This window comes from Elgaria multicarinata, chromosome 4, assembly GCF_023053635.1.
Source record: "Elgaria multicarinata webbii isolate HBS135686 ecotype San Diego chromosome 4, rElgMul1.1.pri, whole genome shotgun sequence".
Classification (NCBI taxonomy): Eukaryota; Metazoa; Chordata; class Lepidosauria; order Squamata; family Anguidae; genus Elgaria; species Elgaria multicarinata.
The window spans coordinates 148,938,718-148,952,111 of record NC_086174.1 but is presented as its reverse complement, the minus strand read 5'-3'; positions in this window follow the sequence as shown (position 1 = coordinate 148,952,111).

Sequence of the window (13,394 nt, the reverse complement as noted above, 5' to 3'; positions counted from 1 at the left end):
TTCCTGGAAAAAATAAGAAGCACAAAACTTGAAACTGCTAAATTTATTTTAAAGTGCAAGAAATACGTCATGCCAATTATAGCAAACAAATTGGAAAGGAACGTCAAGTTGTCTAAAATGCATTATTTAATAGGAATACCACCTCCAAATTATCTCCCCCAACTCACACGCGTGCACACACACACACTCAGCATCACTCACTCTGAACAAACACATGCATAAACACATGCATTCACTCAAAGACCCCGTGCACCCTATTCACCCATACATTCTCTCTCTCTCTCTCTCTTCCGGGCGCATTCCAGAAGTCCGAACGTGGAGCTGCCCTACCCCCACCCCAGTGTTCCTGGCTTCGCTTCGGCTGGGCGGGCACGGGGTGCCATCTAGCCCGCTCAGGCCCAGCTGAATCCTCGGGCCGGCTCAGCTCACAGCTAACACGCATGAGTGCTGCGCCCCTCTTAGCTTGGCACTCTAGGTGGCCACCTGAGTGGCCTCTATGGTAGCACCAGCCCTGAAGAAGTACAAATTTATTTATTTAATTGAACTGAATCATTATCATTATCAATATATTTATAAGCCACCTTTCTGAACCAAATGCACCTAAGGCAGTAAAACAAAAATAAAAATGCAAATCTTATAATAAAAATACAATAATACATATAATACAAAAATACTAAAGAATGATACTTCGAATTCGAACAGTTAAAAAACTTTTCTAGAGTCACAGCAATCATTTTATTGAGATTTTGTATGTCAGCTTCCTACAGATGGTTATCATTGCACATTTCTTGTGCTGTAGAAGCCATTTTGCCAAGTAGATGTACTCCAGCGAAGCTCTTGCTTTTCCCTTGCAGCGCTTTGTGTCACTTCTGGTGAGCAATCTGCTCCAGCGACTTCTTTGGGCTCCAGTTTTGCATCAACTGAGGGCAGTGAGTATCAAGCTTCCTGTTTCAATATGGCCCCCAGGGAGTGTCAAGAAAGGTTTGGAGAACTTTCACAAACCAAGTTAGTTTGTAGCAAATGTTGTTCTGGAAGAAAAGGAATTCAGTTGGATTTGGAAGCAATCTGCCATATTTTTTAAAAAACCAATCAGTAGCAAGGCACATATTTCTACAGCAGGACTGTTATCTGATTAGTTGGGGACATGTTACATTATGGTGGGACCTGGGAGAGGGTTTTCTCTGTTGTGGCCCCCCACTTGTGGAATACTCTCCCCATGGAGGCCCAACTAGTGCTGACACGGGCTTTTTATCATTTCGGCTTTTTATCAAAGCCTTCAAGGGCTAAATTCTCCATGGTTACACATAGCTTTAATTGATTTTATTTGTTTTATTGCTTTTAATTTTTTTTACTGGTTTTAATTTGTTAACAATTTAATACATTTTTTAGCTGTGTAAATTATTTATGTTTACATTGTTCTGATTTTATCAGTATGCCACCCTGAGATCCCAGTGATGATAGGGTGGGATAAAAATGTTTTAATAAATAAATAAAAAAATAAAAAAATAAATAAAATGTCTTTCATGCAACACTTGTTGGCATAAACCACTACTGATGGATTTGTTTTTCTCATTGCTTCCTCTCCATTGACAGTGGCAGACCAAAATATTTTGCTGGTTGAAGCAGAGCACCGAGTCTCTTCCCTCCCATGCAAGTATCAACTCTTAAAAATACCCACCTCAATTTTCCATTCAGACATAGAATCATAGAATCATAGAATCATAGAATAGCAGAGTTGGAAGGGGCCTACAAGGCCATCGAGTCAGGAATCCACCCTAAAGCACTCTTGAATGCCTCTAGTGTGGGAGAGCCCACAACCTCCCTAGGTAACTGATTCCATTGTCATACTGCTCTAACAGTCAGGAAGGTTTTCCTGATGTCCAGCTGGAATCTGGCTTCCTTTAACTTGAGCCCCTTATTCCATGTCCTGCACTCTGGGAGGATCGAGAAGAAATCCTGGCCCTCCTCTGTGTGACAACCTTTTAAGTATTTGAAGAGTGCTATCATGTCTCTCCTCAATCTTCTCTTCTCCAGGCTAAACATGCCCAGTTCTTTCAGTCTCTCTTCATAGGGCTTTGTTTCCAGACCCCTGATCATCCTGGTTGCCCTCCTCTGAACACGCTCCAGCTTGTCTGCGTCCTTCTTGAATTGTGGAGCCCAGAACTGGACGCAATACTCTAGATGAGGCCTAACCAGGGCCGAATAGAGAGGAACCAGTACCTCATGTGATTTGGAAGCTATACTTCTATTAATGCAGCCCAAAATAGCATTTGCCTTTCTTGCAGCCATATCGCACTGTTGGTTCATATTCAGCTTGCGATCTACAACAATTCCAAGATCCTGCTCGTTTGTAGTATTGCTGAGCCAAGTATCCCCCATCTTGTAACTGTGCATTTAGTTTCTATTTCCTAAATGTAGAACTTGGCATTTATCCCTATTAAATTTCATCCTGTTGTTTTCTGCCCAGCACTCCAGCCTATCAAGATCACTTTGAAGTTTGTTTCTGTCTTCCAGGGTATTAGCTATCCCACCCAATTTTGTGTCATCTGCAAATTTGATAAGCGTTCCCTGCACCTCCTCATCCAAATCATTAATAAAAATGTTGAAGAGCACTGGGCCCAGGACTGAGCCCTGCGGTACCCGACTCGTTGCCTCTCCCCAGTTTGAGAAGGTTCCATTGATAAGTACTCTTTGAGTCCGATTCTATAGCCAACTGTGAATCCACCTAATAGTTGTTCCATCTAACCCACTTTTAGCTAGTTTGTTAATCAGAATGTCATGCGGTATTTTGTCAAAAGCTTTGCTGAAGTCAAGATATATGACATCCACAGCATTCCCACGGTCCACAAGGGAGGTTACCTTATCAAAACATGAGATCAAATTTGTCTGACAGGACTTGTTCTTGACAAATCCATGTTGGCTTCTAGTGATCACCGCATTGATTTCAAGGAGTTTACAGATTGACTTCTTTATAATCTGCTCCAGAATTTTCCCAGGGATGGATGTCAGACTGACTGGTTTGTAGTTCCCAGGTTCCTCCTTTTTGCCCTTTTTGAAGATAGGGACAACATTAGCCCTCCTCCAGTCGTCCGGCACCTCACCCGTCTTCCATGATTTTGCAAAGATAATAGACAAAAGTTCTGAGAGTTCTTCCGCTAGCTCCTTTATTACTCTTGGATGCAGTTCATCGGGCCCTGGAGATTTGAACTCATTCAAGGAAATTAGGTGTTCTTTGACCATTTGTTTATCAGTCTCAAACTGTAATCCTCCCCCCTCAACTTCTGCTTCACTTTTTCTAGGGGGGTCATAGACCCACTTTTGCAAGAAGACTCAGGCAAAGTAGGAATTGAGCACTTCAGCCTTTTCTTTGTCGTCTGTTATCAATTTGCCATCCTCATTAAGCAGTTGAACCACCATTTCTTTCCTCTGTCTTTTACTACTCACGTATCTGAAGAAAGCCTTTTTACTGCTTTTAGCATCCCTCGCTAATCTCCTTCCTGACGCCATTTCGGCACTTCTGCGCCACTTGTCTGTACTCTTCTTTTGTAGCCTGGCCTTCCTTCTACTTTCTATATGTATCCCTTTTTGTTTTCAGGTCATCTCTAAGCTTTTTGTGGAGCCACATTGGTTTCCTCTGTTGTCTTCTATCTTTTCTCCTTGTTGGAATTGTTTGTAACTGTGCCTTTAAAATTTCTTTTTTTAAATACTCCCACCCATCCTGCACTCCTTTTCTCATTAGGCTCCCTTGCCACGGGACCTTACTTATCATAGTTCTGAGTTTATTAAAATCAGCTTTCCTAAAATCCAGAGTACGTGTATGCCTACACTCAACTTTTGTCTCCTTCATAATCAAGAATTCAAGTATGACGTGGTCACTTTCTCCCAGAGTTCCCGTAACTGCCACTTTATCCACTAAGTCGTCCCTATTGGTCAATATCAAGTCAAGGATTGCCGATCGTCTAGTTCCTTCCTCCACTTTCTGTAGGAGAAGGTTATCACCTACACATGTCAGGAATTTCTTGGAAGGGCCGCTTTTGGCAGTATTGGTCTCCCAACAGCTATCAGGGTAATTGAAGTCCCCCATCACTACTACACCACACTTCCTTGAAACACTGGCAATTTGTTTCTCAAAAGTTTCGTCCTCGTCTTCTCCTTGATTGGGTGGTCGGTAGTAGACTCCGATTATCATGTTCTTTTTATTCCTTGCCCCATTTATTTTAATCCAGATGCTCTCGATGGGGCTCCCAGTCTGATCCGCCTGTATTTCTGTGCAGGGATAGGTATTTTTAACATATAGTGCAACTCCACCTCCCTTTCTATTTCTTCTGTTCTTTTTGAACAAGTTATATCCTTCAATTGCTATATTCCTGTCATGGGAGTCATCCTACCAAGTTTCAGTTATACCTATCAAGTCGTATTTGCTTTCATGTAATAAGAGTTCAAATTCGTTCTGTTTATTTCCCATGCTCTGGGCATTAGTATATAGACATCGAAGACCATGTGTTTGTTAGTCTGACTTTGTTCCTATATTGTTGTGGACACTATTTTGGGGCACTATTAGAGTACTGTGGTGCCTTGGCCTTCATCCATTGTTGCCTCGAGGTTTATGTCTCCCTCCCCGGTAAGATTCAGTTTTAAGCCCTCCTGATCAAGTTCTTCATGCTGTGGCCGAACACATTCTTTCCAGCCCTTGTGAAGTGCAACCCATCCCTTGCCAGCAGTCCATGTTCCAAGTAGCGTAGCGCGTGGTCCCAGAATCCAAAACTCTCATGTCGGCACCACCTTTGTAGCCAGTCGTTCAACCGGAGTATTTTTCTTTCCCTTTCCAAGTACCGGGAGGATGGATGAGAAAACTATCTGGGCCCCAAAGTTCTTCAGTTTGCTTCCCAGAGCTTCAAAGTCTGAAATGATTTCTTCGTAGCTCTGCTTGGCAACATCATTTGTTCCCACATGGATGAGAAGAAAGGGGTATGTGTCCGTGGACTTTATGAGTTTCGGTAACCCTTCAGTCACATCTCTAATCTGTGCTCCAGGGAGACAGCACACCTGGCGAGTCCATGGGTCTTCACGACATACTTGGGTTTCAATCCCACGCAGCAGGGAGTCTCCCACAAAGACTACTCTTCTCTTCTTCTTGGTTGACCTACCTTCTGCCTCTTGTTCATTGTTGCACGGTGTCTCCTGTACTTATTCCTTTGCAAACTGTCCTTCAGACTCATCCTCCAGAAGCTGAAAGCAGTTGCTTAACTCTAATGGTTCTACTGGTGCAGAATGCCTTCTAGTTCTTCTGCTCCTAACTGTCACTCTTTTCCAGGGAGTTTCCTCTTCATTGGCTTTCCTCCCCTCAGCATACTCCACTTCTGCTTTAGCTGGCTGTTGCTCTTCAATCTCATGTGCTTCTTGTCGCTGTTGCAGTTCCACCATTCGGTCTAAGAACTCCATCTGTTCCTGTCTTCATCAGCCCCCTAAATTCTGCCACCAGAAGCAACTTGCTTCACCTTACTGCATGGAATGGTTGCCATGCTGTATCTGCATTAATGTATATATGTGTTTGCTGTATTAAATAGAAATCAGATAAGTTGGGGTTAATTGTATGGAAGAGAATGAGTGAAAGGTGGGAGGGGCTTTTGTATGTGTGTATGAGGAGACTGAGTGTATAAAAGGCAGGAACAGACAGTTAGTCAGTTACATAGGAGATTCAGAGCTTTATCACACCAGCGTTATACTGTGCAATTACTGCGAATTGCATGCAAAGGACTCCGAAGTTTTCCAGTTTATAATCTGCTTTTATGGTGAAGTACTCCCATGCATCCTGCTTTAATTGTGCTATAAAAGCAAAAGATTCACCATATTTTGATACTAGTTTTCGAGCGTATAATCCGAGCGGTCACTGGGGCACAGGAGCAGGATTTGTAGAAAAATTAAACAAATGCTTACATCTGCATAAGCTTTAAAGATAAAGACTTCAAAATTGGCACAGTAAAAGATATTAAGGAGAGCTTTAAGCATACCAAATTTGAATCAGATTGGGTCATCCGTTGGTTTTTTATGATTTTTTTTTTCATTTCCCCCTTAAATCCATTTCCTGGTATGCAAAGGATCTAGCCGCCCGGTAGCAATATCAACAATGACGCTGACAGCTTAACGCTGTAGGGGATAATTCGAGGGAAACAGGTACGTGGTATGAAGCTCATATAGAGCCTTAGGGACTGATGAAAGGGGTAAAGTAAGTCGGGTAAGACCAACAACTGAATGATTGATTATATGATGCAACATCTCTTCTATTAAATAAATTTAATTTGTTTGTTTTTAAATTATGAAATGCTACGTCATGTTAATCTTTCTGTGCTACCAATAAGGTTCATATTTCCTGGGTACTTCTCCTGGTTGGGTAAAGGGAACCAATTAGGCATATTGGGTGTCTCTTTTGTGAATATAGGGGCTGAAACTTGTGGGGCAGTGTGAGAACAGCTGTCTTAAAGCAGAGGCAGACGTTCCTGAAGGCAGGTCACGTCACAAGGGGTGGCAGCGTCAGAGAACATCACACTGACCTTTTCCATTACTTTGTTGCAGTGGCTGTTTTCTCTCTAGCTGAAGCTCTGTTGGTTGAAGTAGGTAGGATTAATTTAACAAAAGGAGCTGCAAAACTCAGGCCTAGGGACACGGGAGAGAAATCAGATGAAAAAAACAATTCACCTCTTTTGGGGCTTTCTTAGCATATCTTCTGGCAATTCATACTGGTTCCTTCTACTGAAAGATCCTGCAGGCAGGCATTGTGGAGGTGGGAGAAAGGTGAGAAGGGGCTGGTGACAGAATGAGGTGAAGGAGGTCCACAGTCAGTAAAGAGAAGGGGCAGTGCCTTCAGAAACGACACAAAATTTCCAACCTTCCAGTGAGAAGGAGGAAAAGAGTGTATCTCTGCTATTACAGGTAAGGGAAAAGTGTACATGGGTGACTTGAGGGCTTGGCTTCCTCTTTCCTACTGAACTATAGTGGAGCTCGTGCAAATGTCAGATATAAACTATTCTTTTATGGAATAACGGCCGGGGAAGGTAATGGCAAACCACCCCGCTATAAGGCCTGCCAAGAAAATGTCAGCAAAAGCTGGCGTCCCTCCAAGAGTCAGTAATGACTCAGTGCTTGCATGAGAGGTTCCTTTCCTTTCCTTTCCTTTCCTTTCCTTTCCTTTCCTTTATGGAACTTTGGCCCTATTCAAGCAATCAAGAGAACCTATGAAGACACAAATTCTGTAGGGGCATGGTGGCATTTGTGCCTTACTCCCACCCCAAGGTCCCCATACACCCTGCCCCTCCATTCCTGACCATCCCACATTGAGTGCAAAGTTCTGAAGGGAGATTCTAAGCATCCTCAGCTGAATGGACTGGGAATCCTCCCAATGACCTGGATCTCCAGGATGGAGAATTCTGTGCAGGCAAGGGGGCTTCTTGATGCATCCATGTGCTTAGAACACACCCCCTTCAGACATTCCTGCTCAACACAGGAAAATTGGTGTGGTGGTGGTATGGGCAAGGCTAGCACACACAAGGAAGTTGGGGTGGCGGATACTGCCCCATGAGCCTGCACAGTTTGTGCCCTCACTCATACCACTGAACAACCGACTAGGGCTTTGAATATTCAAAGATGCTACATTTTTTTTTAAAAAAAATATTTGTCTACATTTCTAGGCCTGAACAAGTTGTCTCTCTGTCTCTGATGCCCTCAGCACCTTATGGAATCCTCATCTTCCCTTTCATTTGAATGGTTCATGAAGGACCTAAATCCAAATGTTAAACCAACTTGTTAGGAAGTGCTGTTTGGCCTTGGCCTTGTTTGTTTGCTAATCCATCTCCCAAAGGCTATGGACCTGTTAACAGACACCCTATTAAAAAATTAATCTACCTTTCCCATCTGCAAAGTAGACGTACCCTCAGTATTACTATATAGGAGAATTACCACCCAGCTTTTTTTTTTTTTAAAAATCACTTTCAGCAATGACATTTAACATGTTGAGCTTCACAATTCATAAATCCCTAAAAGCGCTGTGCTTTGATAGGATCAGTGCATGGATTAACTCAGTAATGTCAAATTCAGTGGAATTGCATGGATGGGCTATTTTTGAATGGGTTTACTGGGTTGTTCGAGAGGCTGACCTATCTTTCTTCTTTATAGCCCCCATTCCCATTCCGTAGCCTCTCTCTGCCCCAAGTGGAGAATGCTGGAGAGGCTGGCCTATCTTTGTTCCTATAGCCCTTATTCTGTGACCTTTGCCTGCCCCAACTGGAGATTTTTGAAAGGACGTCCAGCAATTTCCCCAACCTGAAAGACTGCCTTCTCTCATACGGGCCTGCCCAGGTTTTAAGATCTCCTGGAGAGCCCCTTCTGTCAGTGCTGCCACTTTCAGAGGCACATTTGCTGAGGACATGAGAGAAGGCCTTCTAAATGGCTACGCTCAGACATTTGAGCTCCCTGCCAAGTTGGCTTCCTCTCTGTGAGCCTTCCACTGACTGGCAACGACCTTTTCCTTCAAGCAGGCCTTTGGGATGTCAGTGGGTCTGTTGGGCTGGGTGCTGTTTTTATTCTGTTAACCTTGTCTTTTCAATTTCACTTTTAATGCATTTGTTTTATCATTCATTTAAATCTAGTTTTTATTTGGCCTCCATCCCCGGTACCCACATGATGTCATCCACATCCTGTACTCATTTTGGCTATTATCCTCCATGTTTCATTTCTTTTCGGAGCGCAGAAAGTCTGGATTATGTTCCCTCCCTGTGAAATAAATGCTCTCCTCCCTCCTGTATTTCTGTGGTTGCATTCTATCAACCATCCTGTTCTTTGTTGGGGGCGTGTGTCTATCTAACAAATCTAGCTAACTGATCTAGCTAACAAAAGAAGAGAAGATTCTCCACTCAACCATGAATGGGGAGGGAGAGAGCCATTTAACTCTATGTTCTTACCCCTGAGTAGGCATGACCAGGGGTACATTTTCACCTTAAAAGAAATGTGGATGCCTCTTCCTTGCCTGCAGTTCCCTCATTTTTAAAGTTAAAGAGATCAAAATCGGCACAGTGATAGCTCTTAAGGAGGGCTTTAGCCACCCCACGTTTGAATCATATGGGTTCATCCCTTAATTTGTATGATTTTTTAAATTTCCCCCCTTAAACCCATTTTCCTGGTAGTTCTCAAGTGCGAAGGATCGATCTTCCATTCCTTTGAAGCTGTGCATCTTCAAGTTCATAAACTACGGATCTGCTAGTTCCCTTATTCAAGAGTAAATCCCACTGATTTCAACTGCATTTACATCTAACTCATACTAAAATCCCATGTGTGCTTAACTTTGCGTAAACTACATTTCAGTAAGTCTGTCTCTGTTCAATGGGGTTTACTCAAAGGTAAGCATGCATGGGATTTCAGTATGAATTGGATATAATTACAGTTGAAACTAGGGGTGTGATCCGCTCCGATTAGGAGCGTAGAAGCAGTAGCGGATTGGCCTGCTCCGCTTTACCCAGAGGCGGAGTAGGAGCGGACCGCGGACCCCTAGAAGCAAGGCGAAGAGAAGCGGCCATTTTTCGGAGCGCTCTGGTTTCCGCGGAGCGCTCCGATCGCCATCTTGAAAACATTTCGCCATAGGATTGCATTGCGGCAAATAATCGCGGATAACTATGTTCTTTTTGAAGCTATCGTTCTGGAAATTCTTGTGCTCAGAGAGTCGTGGATGGGGGTCATTTTGAGACCACTCTCACCTCTCTGTGTCGTGCGGGTCACGTGCTATATTTTTTTGAAAACCGGGTCAACCGCGCGGCTCAAACGGCGTTTTCGGCTTTTCGCCCATAGGATTGCATTGAGGGAAAGACTCGGGCATAACTGGGTTGGTTTTTAAGCTATCGTTCTGAAAATTCTTGTGCTCAGAGAGTCGTGGATGGGGGTCATTTTGAGACTACTCTCAACTTTCTGCGTCCTGTGGTTCACGTGCAATATTTTTTTAAAAATCGGGGTTTGGGTTTTTTTTATTTTTTTTTTGAAGCGATGACAGGCACATTCAACTCCCAATCCTGATGAGAATTGATCACCTCAGAAAGCATCATCCTCCAATCCCAGCGTTGGAGGGGGGACTAAGGCAGACCCACCCTGAGAGCTTTCTGTTTTGTGTCTATTTGTGGGTTGGCGTTCGTGGAGAGAGGGTCTACTTACTTAGCTAGCTGCTGCTGTGTACTTTGGAGATAGATTAGGATAGATTTAGTTTGGCGCGTGTGTGTGTGTTTGTTTGCTTCTTTCTGACTTATAGCTTAGTTTGCCCTGTGTTTTTCCCTTACTTTGATTTAATATAAACTTTACTTTTAAATTTTGGAGTGTGTGTTTGGTGGGTTGGTTGGTTGTTCCCCCCCCTTCCCTTTCTTAAAGCCTGACTGTGTTCCTGCTTTTTTGAAAGCTTTCTTTTGAAAGCATACACACACTTCTTGTCCCATTTCCCTACATTTATTAGTAATATTCTTAAACATATTATTATATTCTTTTACATATTCTTAGTAGTATATTAGTATATTCTCATACATATTATTAGTAGTATTAAAATTTTATTTTTCTTATACATATTAGTAGTAGTGTTTGGTTGGTTCTTTCCCCCCCTCCCCTCTCTTAAATCCTGATTGTGTTTCCTTCTATCTATATACAAAAAAATACCAAAAAATACCCAAAAAAAATTATTCTCTTTTTCTTCTCTGTGTAACTTTGACTGAGTGTGCTGCTTTTGTGAAGTGCAACAGGCAGCCACAGATTGAGCATTTTGGGGAAAGCATACACACACTTCTTGTCCCATTTCCCTACATTTATTAGTAATATTCTTAAACATATTATTATATTCTATTACATATTCTTAGTAGTATATTCTCATACATATTATTAGTAGTATAATATTTTATTCTTCTTATAAAGCATACACACTTCTTGTCCCATTTCCCTACATTTAAACATATTATATTCTTCTTATACATATTCTTAGTAGTACCTTATACATATTATTAGTAGTATTAATATTGTATTAGTCATCATGAAAAGAGGGAGCAGGCGTGCTGAAAGCAGCAAGGCTCAGGCTGGCACCAGTAAGCAGGCTGCCTCTCCTGCTGTGAAAATCAAACGGGCAACTCCTTGGCTGACTGCTCCAAAACAGAAGCAGGACAAGCAGCAGGCAGAGCCACTCTCTTCTGCAACTTGTGCCCAGCGTTCTCTTTTTGAGGGTGGGAATGGGAAAAGTGCCCCTTTACAAGAGGCAGGTGGCATTAGAGGAGTAGGAGTATCCCCAACTCCTTCATTATCCTTTCAGCCCACGAGCCCGCTGATGGACCTAGCACAGTGGAGGGGGAGGAGGAGGAGGCGGTGGGCCTCCAGGATGTGGGGGCTGAGGAGGAGGAGCAGCAGCAGCAGGCCAAGGCTCTCTCCCCAGGCTCATCCCACACCCCTGTTTCTGTGGCAACACCAGAGAGCTCAGGCGGGCAATTGGTGGTGTCACCACAGAAACGAAAGACTAGCATTGTGTGGGACCACTTTGAGTTGGGAGCGGATCCCCGCTTTGCTGTCTGTCGCCACTGCAAACTCAGCCTAAGCAGGGGTTCATCGACAGGGCATTATGGAACCAGCAGCATGAAGAGGCAGCACCAGTCGGTCTTGATGGGGAAAGAGGCGGGCAAGGCGACTGGTTCCAGGGGAAAGCCGAAGGCTGCTGCTGCTGCTGCTGCTGCTGCTGCTGGCACTGCCACTCTCAGCTCTCCATCTCCCATCCCCACAAGGGTTAGGCAGGCAACCCTGCCTGAAATGGGGTGGGGGAAGTATGGAACCACAAGATGGCGTTTTCCAATGCCCTCCCAGATCACCACGTCAATCGGTGAGATGGTGGCGTTGGACGACCAGCCATTCAGCCTCGTCGACAACGCAGGCTTCAAGAGGCTGATGGCGCTTGTGGTGCCATACTATAAGCTGCCGTGTCGCACCACCCTGAGCAGGCGGGTGGTGCCTTCCCTGTACCATTCCTGCAGGGAGTTAGTGCTGGGTCGTCTGTGCCAGGCAGAGGCACGGATGGTGCACTTCACCTCCGACATTTGGTCCAGCGAGGGCGGAGTGCATGCTTACCTGTCCCTGACGGCACACTGGTGGGCAGCCGTGGGGCAGGAAGCATCCAGCACTAGAGGGACTGGCAAGGAGGGCTACTGCTGGGCCCTCCTCCACACGCAAGTGATGGACCAGTCCCACACGGCAGCGGAGATTACGGAGGCCATGAACCGCATGGTGGATGGGTGGCTAGCTGGGCAGAAGGTCACCCGCGGTTACATGGTCACGGACGTGGGAGCCAAAATGGTGAAGGCGGTGCGCGACGGCGGATTCAAGGGCATCCGCTGCATCGCGCAAGTGTTGAACCTGGTGGTGAGGGATGGCCTTGGGATGGGCAGCACCAAGGCCAACCTCGGCCCCCTGGCCGGTATCCGTAACCTCCTGGAGAGCTGCAGAAAGGTGGCAGGGCATTTCCACCACAGCGTCAAGGGCAGTCGATTGCTGCGGGAGAAGCAGGAGGAGTTGAATCTCCCACAGCACAGGCTAGTGCAGGATGTGGTGACACGCTGGAACTCCACCTACCTGATGCTGGAGCGGATGGTGGAGCAACAGCGTGCCATCCACGACTTGTTCAGGGTCAGGGACATGGGCGTCCACCACATGGGCAAGCAGCAGTGGGACGCCATGTCCCAGCTGGTGGCGGTCCTCAAGCCGTTCCTGAACGCCACCGAGACCCTGAGCAAAAGCTCTGCCCTCCTCAGCCAGGTGATCCCTGTATGCAGGCATCTCCAGAAACAGATGGGTGACTTTCTGGAGTACAGGGATCCCGTCACCGGCAGGCGCTTCGAGCCCGAGGTCCGTGAAGCAGTGACTAGGCTGAGGGACGGCCTGACGCGGAGGCTGAAGCCCATCCAAACCGACAGGGTCCACATGTTGGCAGCCATGTGCGACCCTCGTGTGAAGGATGGGCTTTGTGGGCCAAATAGCAGGCAGCACTGGGTGGAAACGCTGGTGGGCGAAGTGCGGGTGGCATGGGCCAAGAGGGTGGGGCAGAGTGAGGCAGAGGAGCAGGCCACCCCTCCCTGCAGCAGCAGCAGCAGCACCAGCAGCAGCCTCACCTGCATCCCTCCCAGCAGCAGCACAGGCGAGGGGTATTGGGAAGAGGCTCTGCACGCCGTGGTTGGGCAGAGACCCTCCCCAGCCACCGGCCAGGATGACGCTGCAACCACCGTGCATCGTTACCTGTCAGAGCCCATGGAAGACTGCTCCATGGACCCCCCTGGCCTACTGGTCATCCCGCTTTCAGATTTGGCCGGACCTGTCGCGGGTGGCCATGGATCGACTCAGCTGCC